The following is a 10584-nucleotide window of genomic DNA, read 5'->3' as shown; positions in this document are numbered from 1 at the left end:
TCATTGCCGTTCATATTACCAGTACAATGAGATGCCTCCTTGTAACTTATCTTATTCTGTGTTCGCATATTACAGAGTTATCTGATCTTGTAGGTAGGTATTGATTCTGACGTCGTCATATATTTGGGAATGTAATGTCATACTTTTCAGAGAAAAAAGGATATGAATAGAGCTCACAAAATAATGAAGCCACAATGGATACCTACCAGGAAGGGAGCTAACCCTATAATATGCAAGGACGGAATAATGATATTTTGATAGAAATAAATCCAATAATACAAGTTAGCATTTTAGTGTAAATGTAAATTATATAAGTAATACTGGTTAGAAATTTCTATAATGTAACAATCTGAGAATTGTTAAACATCTGTCCCCTGCTGGTCCCAACAAACTGTTGCAGTTACCTTAACTTTGACCTCACAGTACCAAGTTACTTTGTACAGAAACACATATATATTTACATATACTAATACATATGTCTGGCTATGTAGTTACACGCTGTACAGTGATAATGGTGAAAGGAAGTCACTGTAGTCCAGAAAATTATTTACTTAAAATAGCAATGGTAACCTTATCCTGAAATGTATGTTAGATATTTTGATCCTTTAAAACATAGATTGAAACTGGTGTGGAAAGCCTTCACACTGTTTAGCTATGATTTTCTATAAGTAACAGCATTGGTCATCTCGACCTTAAACTAACGAACCTTGGACTCTTGTCACAGATATTTCTATGCTTGACACGTGCAAGACTTTTCATTAAAATCATTTAAAGAAACCAAATTTTGATGGAAAATGTGTTAAGCAACAGTGATCAATCTAATCCCAGTCTGTCACAACATTTGGTACCATTTTATGAAGCTGCAACAAACTCCATCAATCGTTTCTGAAGTTATCGTCTGTAAAACAAAATGTAGTAAATTAATCTATTAAGTAACGGTAACCTTTCTAGTTGACCCTTATCCCAAGTACAACCCCATGATGTGATGCATCATATGCTACCTACAATTACAGTATGATGTTTTAATAAAACCCATTAATCCGTTCTCAAGACCGTCTTACAAACACCATAGCCCCCATACTTGATGTCAACTATCATTATCTTGATTAGAAACGCTAATATAGTCATTGATATCGTATGAGGTTGAAAAAAGCCAAGTCATTCAAAACTGACATTAGTTGTTTTCAGCTATAATTGCGGGAATAAGGAGCTAGACACAATTATAATTATCCTCTTATAATATAATGATGTTAAAATACTGACAGTAAAACTCTATAGTCACAGTAAATACTTCTTGTAGTTCAGATGTCTCCATACCTTGGAACGTCAGAGTTAGCCACAGTTACTAAACCTACTTAAAGAGAGAATCCCACCCAGAAATGGAAAATTGAAATCAAAGACTGTTTTGGCCCCATTTTGAAAACTCAATTGAATGATATTTATAAAAGGCATTAAAAAAATCCTAATTAAAGCCAGATCATAGTGGAAAACGATAATTTTAGTAAACAATAGAAATGTCAGTATAATTCTTTGTCGTGCTTTTCAGGAAATATGATAAAACTATTTTGGCATTGTTTATTGTTTCATTATCTATTAATAGAGAATGTAATAAAGAAGAGAACGATGTTTATATATTTTTTTGGGAACACGAAAATGGGTTGAAATCTATCCATGAGTTAGGACAATAAAAATATGAATACTATGTAGTGAAATTATGCGTTGCGAACTCCTAGTAGTATTGTATACATATGTAGTGGTTTCGTTTTCTTGTATGCAACAATAACATTACATTATGCAAAATGTTAAACGTTAAAAGTTACAACATAACTATTTCGTATTGACGGAGCGATCTGAAGGCCAACATTATACAATTTCATAAGCGTGCATCGACATATATTGGGATTAACAAGGTTGAAAAAAACATTGATAATGATAATGCCTTTCTGTAGACGCAAATTAAAATTAGTTTATCGTATCATATCGAAATATGTTTTTTTCATTAAAAAATTAATGAAGCAGTCAGCTGCGCACTGACAAAGTTCTTTATTTGTTCTAACATATAACTTGTTAAAATCAGAAATAAATTAAGATACATCAAAATTGCTTCACAGTTGGTATTTCCTTTAAAAATAAATCAAAAATCGTTATTTTATTATACATGAAAAGAAAAGGACCAATTCAACCCGTCTTTTTTAATGAGAGATTTGATTATACAGTCCGAGATTCCTTCACTTTTTTACTGTGGTTATCCTTGCCATTGTAACAGGGATGCGGGTACCTGCCTGTCGTGTTGTTGTAACCAGGCTACAGCCTGCTGACACAGATCTGGGTGTTCACTACAGTTCACATTGACAGTGAGGAAACCGTTACTACGCCTCTCACGTGCACTCCACGTGTCATCATTCGGTAGAATGACGTCAGGTAAATCAGATTCCATTTTATCTAGTGAATTCACACTCTTCCAAGGACCAATAAACGCCTTAAGTTCTTGTGGTGGTTCTCTAGTCTCGGGTTCACTGAAATCGTGTTTCATTTTAGTGTCCAGGACATCGTTACCTTGCCAATGAGAATCCCAATTTGTTAAACTGACGGTATCCATATTTGTGGCATCTTTAAACATGTGATTCGTATGAAGTGCATCCATTTGCTTACCCGAGTTGTCTATTATGGGCATTGCTAAACAAGGCACCAGCGCCAATAAAGTAACAATCAAAGTTCGATGCATCATCTGTGAATGAAAGAGAATATCACCTAAATAATGAAGGCATCAGAATTGTTTTCTGTAAACAATTAAGTCCGTTATATCGGATCTCGGTTTTCGGTATTCATCATTTCATATTTGACGCTGCAGTTTTATAGAACATGAAAAACTTTCTTGGTCACTTTCTAAATGCGCCATGACATATCAGTGTGGGTATAAATGATTTGGCTTCTACTGGTAATATATATCGACGTATTATTATTAAAGTGAATAGTCGGGCAAAGGAAACCAGTCTAAATGCGTTCTTTGGCCTTCCAAAAGTCATTGCATACCATAATTATGGTCAAGTTCTGCTTACGGTGTCCAGTTTTGACCATTAATGTGAACAAATTGTTACAAAATATACATAAAAAAATAGTATTACTTACCAACGTGGTTCAACTTGCGTCTCAAACCGTCCGGTATCTGGTCAAGTCCACCAAGCTTTTCATTAAACTGGATTTAGTCCAAATACTACTTTTATATCCCGAAGAAAATGACTAGGCGAACGGTTGATGTCGTTTTCTTTCATGTTTTAATGATTAGATACACATGTCAATCTTTTTGAAGTTAAATCCGCTTTTAGTGCACACCTTATGTAGCTATCTTCACCAAAGAATCCATGTTTGTTCAATATCGCGTCTTTTTGAGCTCCCGATTTCTACTTAGGGAACTATTCGTCACATCAAATCGTATGGTGTGATATAGATTGAGGCTATGCTAGGGATTCTGAAATATGGAACGAATATCTAAAATGTGTTTATCGTAGATAAAATTCAACAAATTCTAGTGAATAATAATACAGGCCTAAATTCAAAATCACGCAAATCATGGGAAAAGGCGAAATAAAAAAATAATCATACAAAGTAAGAGAGCTTAGTGTTCTGGCCTGTACCTCTAAAATACTATAAAGTTTGAAATTATGATTTTAATTTGTCAGAATAATCACCTCTGTCAATAATCAAACTAGTTATTTCCACGATATTAACCTTCATTACATTTGCAATTTAAAATATGCTTAATTTAGAAAAACACAGTTGAAGGTAAATACTGTAAATATGTTCTTAAAGATGTGAAAGAGTTGAAAATAGTCATATTTATTGAATTTCAAAATAATATAGTTTGATAGTTTTTGCTATTCCATATAGTACATCATGGACCCATTTTCAACATCGTTTTTTCATGAACATGATCAAGGTTTTTTTTAATCATATGAAATATGAAATATTTGTATTACAGTTGAGTCAATATTAAGGGTATTTTTTATTTTCAAACATTAAGTTTATAAAATATTTCTCATATTTTTCAACGTATAAAGGAGCGTCCCCCACACGTTGGCCCTTCGTGGCCTCTCGTGGCGGATTATTTTGGGATACATTTATCTCCTCACTGCATTAAAATGTTTGACCTTATCAGGGAAGTCGTGGGCTTGTTTCCTCCTCAATTCCTCATCAATCCGACTCAAAATAAAGTACGCCCGATCTAAATAAATCTCCACTCCTAATACTACTGGCTGTCTACCCCGACGTTAGCGTGACAATGTGACTTTATACGGGTTACAATGGAGGGATAGTACACCCATTCTTAACGTGCGCCTAGCATGTTCAAGGGGACTGAAGAACCTTAAAATCTTTTTAATTAAAGAGTGTCATTTTAGATAGGATATAGCTTTGCCAATTTGATAAAATTGAAAAGAAGTAACCTTTGATTATTAAAAGAAGACATTTTGAAAACAGTAATTAAAATTAATGCACAATAATTAAAAACGTCTATATTGGGAATAATATAACCGGGACATCATGAAATGAAATAATCGGCAAATGTTTATTAAAGGTTTTTAATTTTCTGCGATATTGACATATTTAGATAAGAATACATAGTGAAACATCAGTCCAGCAATATTAGAATCGCGGCATGTACAGTATTCAATACGGTTATTAGCTCAATAATGAAAACACATTTACAAGTAATAAAATATAAACATTTCTTTTTATCATAGTATACTAGTCATTAAAATGGTTTCCAGAATTTAGGATTGATCGAAAAATCTGGACTGCTTTGTAAAACTATGAGGCATCATACCACTTTACAACTCCGGAATTATTCTAAATGGTGATTAGTAAAGAAAAATTTAAGTAGCCATATGTATGTCAATAACACGTATCCAACAAAAACACACAACATAAAGGTTACTACCGTACAAAAACGGCGTTTTATTTTTAAAAGGGGAATGTAAAACGAGATTGGTAATTTTGTAGAGTCGCAAAAGTTAATAACTTACCGCTAATACTACACGTATCGTCACCTTCTGAACAATTATCAATTTCCACAAATTTTATTGCAAATAATATGCAAATGAATTTGGCAACAGACAAAGCCTATATTAGCCATCTCCAAACAAATCCGGTATAGTACAATTATCAACAAAATATTTTAACATTTAACATTACATTATAAATTAATATTATTATTAGTGTATCTCCCCAACATATCATAGAAGAGAAACCTAAAAAAATCTTTTGGTTTCAGATATATATTCTGATATGCATTGCAATAAATAAGTATTTTTTTCTTCATCGCAATTGTCACAGCCATGCATTAGAGTTTTTATGTTAAAAAGAACTAGTATAGTAACTATGAACAATTCTATTGAAATAAATCAAATGGTAATTTTTCTAACGAGGGTCGTTTTGTGTTTCTCGCCACCGTCCTAAATACCGCACGTTAGTTGACTAAAACTGACAGATAGAATTAAAAGTCGTTTCTGAAACGTAGTTGGACTTTAATAAAACATGGCCATTATAACATTGCGGCGACACTTCCTGACGACTTTTCTCGAAGTAGACTTTTTATGACTAAGACAGAAAGGAACTTATTTTGCCAAACTCACCCAAATTCAGGTAACAAAATTACTGCTGCTGAATGAAGAACTATTTTCTGGGCGTATAATTAGCCGATGAGTCTAGCTGCAGTTGTTGAAATAATTTCTGTTTCTTCTTCTGCATATTAATGTCTACAATGACCATTAAAAGAATGTACATAGTTCAATATTGAAAACAGATAAACTATTGACACTCAATACACGAAACGCTAAAGAAAGTTGATCAGAAAACATTCAGTCATGTAAGTTCCATTCCCTGATGTCAGATAGTCAAAATGATGTCTTCCTATAGCCACTACAATATTTCATTTGGTATGCAGTATCGTGATCATTCTTGAAAGTGGAATTTACAAGATTGTGATTGACCTTGATCGCCATGCAAAGCCTTGTTTTCTGTCTTCTGGCTTGCATTTGATGTTCATCCAATGCAATCTAATATGGTGTTACCATTAGCCTGTATGGGATGGTGGCATACATGGTAGTCTATCAATGTCTTTTATGTTGGTACGAGTCCCATACTTAAACTTATATATTCTTCAGTTGGTAGCTTTTTGGTTTGATACGTTCATGTATATGAGGTATTAGGTCGATGCAACTGCTTTCAGTGTTAGACAATGGGGGGTTGAGTATTTTAGTATTTGTTGATATCTTGCTGGTTGTTGTAAGATGGTGTTGATGTCTGAAGTGACATTAAGTGGAGTTTTATTGATGTAAAGGAGGTGAGGGAGGCTGATAATTCATCATGACTGGTTCCTGAGGTATTCTATAGGTTACGTCTACACTATTCCATGTTTCCAAATCAACTACATCAGCCTATTTTGTGTTGACTATCGATTAGGTAGTAAAGCCTCATCCATGTGTTATCTGAATGGAGACATATTTGTGTAGCTTGTGAATGAGCAGTATGCGATAGGCTTTTGTCAAAGGCCTTAGAGAAGTCCATGGCAGGAAAATCCGTCTGCTTCTTGTGTACCATGTTCATTGTGACAAATGTAATATCTTCAACAAAGTCCAACCCATATAATTATGCATCACAGGATCGCTTTGGTACGAAATGTCTAATCCATATAATTATGTATCACAGGATCGCTTTGGTACGAAATGTATAATCCATATAATTATGTATCACAGGATCGCTTTGGTACGAAATGTCCAATTCATATAATTATGTATCACAGGATCGCTTTGGTACGAAATGTCCAATCCATACAATTATGTTTTACAGGATCACTTTGGTACGAAATGAAACCATGGTGCAGGTGACAGAAGATGTTATTTCTTCATGGTTTATTATGTGGTTGGTGAAATGAGTTCCAGGAGCTACAGCAGACAGAAGTCAGATATAGAGGCCGGACTTTTTCTGTCTGGTGCTTCTCTTTCTGGTAAATAGAGCTTGGCCTTCCCTGTCGACTATCCGATCTGTCTTAGTATCGGTCTTGGGAAATGTTTTCCATATGTCGTTGTCCCGACATCAACAATGTAGATTGGAGAGAAGCTAACCTGACTGGTACCCAAACATTAAGGAACTTATTTTAAATTTTGATAAAAAAAGGCATCAAACAATCAGTGATGTGAAAGAAGTAATTAATGTTTGATACTAGAAATTATTATATCAGGATACTTTAAACCTCATCCTTACCAATATCAATCAATAACTCCAAAGACAATATATTCCAGGAAGACATGCAAGTTTCAGATACAACAGGAGAAGATATTTAGATAAAATCGCCCAGCACCCAGATCCTATACTAGCTTACTAAACCAAGTCTACCACGGATGTCAAATGACCTCCGGAAGTTGATTCAGAGAAAGACCGTGTCAACTCAACATCGAGTAAAATAAACGGACCAACACTTCTCCAGAAAGGACACAGTATTGATGATTCCGTTGTTCTTTGTGACACAGACAACCATCACAGCAGCCTCAACGACCGCAAACTAAAGATTCCTCCTAAATATCGCCACTCAGAAATAATGACACCTGATCGACTAGGTGGATGAGGTGTTTTTTTAGTCAATCAGCGCCTTCTGGAATCTAGATACTATTCTATAATTTATAAGGTTATTTCGCTCAAACAGTTTTAATAAAGTTAAATTACGTCTTCTGGTTATCGTTTTTGGTGCAAAATACAACAGGGAAGATGGATATAATTTTGGATCATCTCAAAATATAGAATGTATGTAAATAAACATAATGTGTCAAAGACAGTACAACTAAAAATCCAGCTGTTGTTTATACCGAATCGTTCTACAAGTTCTAATAAAAAAAACTTATCAATAAAAAATATTCACTAAGCTCATTTGGGTCGTAGCTTTTCCTTTGGAGGATGATTTCGACAGAAGATTATCAACATAATGAACTATGTAGGGTGGAATCCTGCAACAAACTATCGTTGGATATGTATAAAGTAACAATGTTACGAATACCTTTATTCTATCAATATTAAATTATATGATAATGATGTACCTTACATCTTTCTTTCATTTCGGCATCTCAAAACATGTCCTCTATACTGGTTGTATTACATGTCCTCAAATTGAGTTATGATGAACGTAAATTATAGAACATCAAAACTTTTTAACCATCTTAGTTGGCGCTTTTTTGATAACCATATCGTAATAAAGATCATATAGCCGATTTATAACTAAGAGTTAAAATGATAACAAAAAGATGTCGATTTTGCAAAACAAAATTATTTGCGGAAATATAATAGTATTCTCTTTTCTTAATTATCTATCAGTGTAAATATTTTTATACTCTTTCACCTGTCTTAATCTGTATAAAAGTGAGATAATTTTATCTCGGATACGGACCCTGTGGATTAACCACATTTGACATGATGACAATCCATCAATTGTTTACTAAACCTGACAGATACATACGTCATAAAGGAAGTCTGTCACATACCGACACTGAATGGTAGATATTCAGACAGAAATAGCTTTCTTTTGGTAAAGTAAATACAAGTGTTCTACCCAAGGCGGCCTGGGGGTCCTGACCTTATCTCACTCACATGTATAAATATGGCGGGGCTTAGTGTACTTAGCAAATTAAATTTTCAATTCCGACCGAGTAGCCTCTTCACCATCACACTACGGCCATACTGCGGGCGGTATAGGGCCTGATGTAAGTACAATTTCAGTGGTGGTTTTATTGGTGTTTAAACATCAGATATTACCTACCTCTATCATTGTTTAATTATGTATTTTATGTAAATATTATTTAATTTTAAATTATTTTAAATTAATTTTAAATCAATCTTATTATTATTATTTGCGTATTAATAATAACTAAATATAGAAAAAATAAATATATAGTTTTGTTAAGTTGCATCAGTTTAGATGTTCTTCCGAGTAAAGGATTTTTATGAAGTTTCTTAAATTCAATTATTTCAGTATAATAGAAAGAAATATTTTGGCATCTATTATTCCACGTGTACAAACCATAATAAACCTCTGGTTTTTCCTATGATCTGTTTTTGATATTTTGCTCTTTTTCATTGATAAATTTCCTCTTTAATTATTTTACAATGATGTAGATAGATAGTTCGTTAGTTCAATTACTCTGAATATTTTAATGACGATGATGATGATGCCTTTCCTTTACAGTACAGCACCCATTGCGATTCGCATTTTGTAGACTGTTAAATCCTCTGGATAAAACGCTACTTATTTGAAAAGTTACGATTTATGAACATTTGGATACTTTACAGATAAATATGTACAGCTACGTTGCCATCATCACCATCGCTACATTATCTACTGTATACGTCAGTGGTGTTCCGGTCCTACCACACAAAGAACCAACCGTCCCTCACACTATCGATGTAATGGGCAGACAACCCAAAATTGTTGTGATGCCAGACTCCAAGGGGAGACAACCAACTGATGCTCAGAGTCAGGTCAATGGAAACAAGGAAAGACAACTCCGAGGAGTAGAGGTTCATTGTCAGTCTGAGGATTGTGCAGAGCTGATCAAGTATATCAACGCCAGAGAACCACACACGGTCATCATGTTTCCTGGCAGATGGGGGAAATGAAATCTCAAATCTCACTTGAACCTTCGCTTATTTTAAGATGTCTTTTAAGTTTTCATAATAAATTAACAACAGTTTTTTCTTGTGTTTTATCATTCAACATGTATTAACTGTGTACTGCAAAAAGGAGTACATATTTTGAGAGCTGAAATTGATCTCACAAACATCAGGAGCTTTTTACTATAAAGTAATTCTGGACAACAGTATAATGCAGTGGATGTTGCCTTACAAAGCTACTTCCAATTCACTTGATGTCCTAGCATCTCTCTTGTCACCATATTTTTGTCATTCTGATCGAAATTACTTCCTACTTTTCACTCGATCAGGTTGGTTTTGTTTGACTGGTGTATTACCCTATTATCAGTAGGGGTTATTTAAAGTGAATAGTTGGGCAAAGAAAACCAGTCTAAATGCGTTCATTGGCCTTCCAAAAGTTCTCACATATTAATACGACGGTCAAGTTCTGCTTAGTTTCCCAGTTCTGACCATTAAAGTACAGAAAAGTTGAAAGCATTGAAAACGAGGCTGCGTGGAAATGTACCCACGGACATAGTGAGCCGGGAGGACGTTTTAGAATTTCCATACTTTAAATTAATTTCTTCGTACGCAGACAGATTTTGACGAGAGATTTTATTTTTCCATTTCATAAGAAATTATACTGGATACATTCACATCATTTTTACCGACTTTAACCATCCTTGCCCGACTGTTCACTTTAAGGACAGGTTTATTGGTAGGGGAAAACTAACGACCAAGTTAGTAACTGGCAACTGCAACTAAATGGGATACAAACTTGAGACTCAGATGTGGAGGACTCGTGGTGAAATGCACAGTGATAGTTAACATGGTTCAGTAAAAATTCACAGTGTGCCAATATACACGTAATGAAAATAGGCAAAAAAGGTTTTACATGTATCTACATAGGCT

The 10584-nt window shown here is 34.1% G+C and overlaps 2 long non-coding RNA genes across 2 annotated transcripts; one reads left to right on the top strand and one right to left on the bottom strand.

The window, feature by feature from the left end:
- Positions 1-2024: 2024 nt before the first annotated feature.
- LOC138320600 (uncharacterized) lies at positions 2025-3459 on the bottom strand. The gene is made up of 2 exons (XR_011208218.1): positions 3130-3459; positions 2025-2728 (listed from the first exon to the last, which is right to left on the bottom strand). It is a non-coding gene; the product is annotated as an uncharacterized lncRNA (long non-coding RNA).
- Positions 3460-8547: 5088 nt separating this feature from the next.
- LOC138322393 (uncharacterized) lies at positions 8548-9734 on the top strand. The gene is made up of 2 exons (XR_011208381.1): positions 8548-8747; positions 9334-9734. It is a non-coding gene; the product is annotated as an uncharacterized lncRNA (long non-coding RNA).
- The last annotated feature ends 850 nt before the right edge of the window (positions 9735-10584 follow it).

The sequence above is a fragment of the Argopecten irradians genome, chromosome 4, assembly GCF_041381155.1.
Source record: "Argopecten irradians isolate NY chromosome 4, Ai_NY, whole genome shotgun sequence".
Taxonomy (NCBI): Eukaryota; Metazoa; Mollusca; class Bivalvia; order Pectinida; family Pectinidae; genus Argopecten; species Argopecten irradians.
This window is presented reverse-complemented; position numbering and strand designations above follow the sequence as displayed.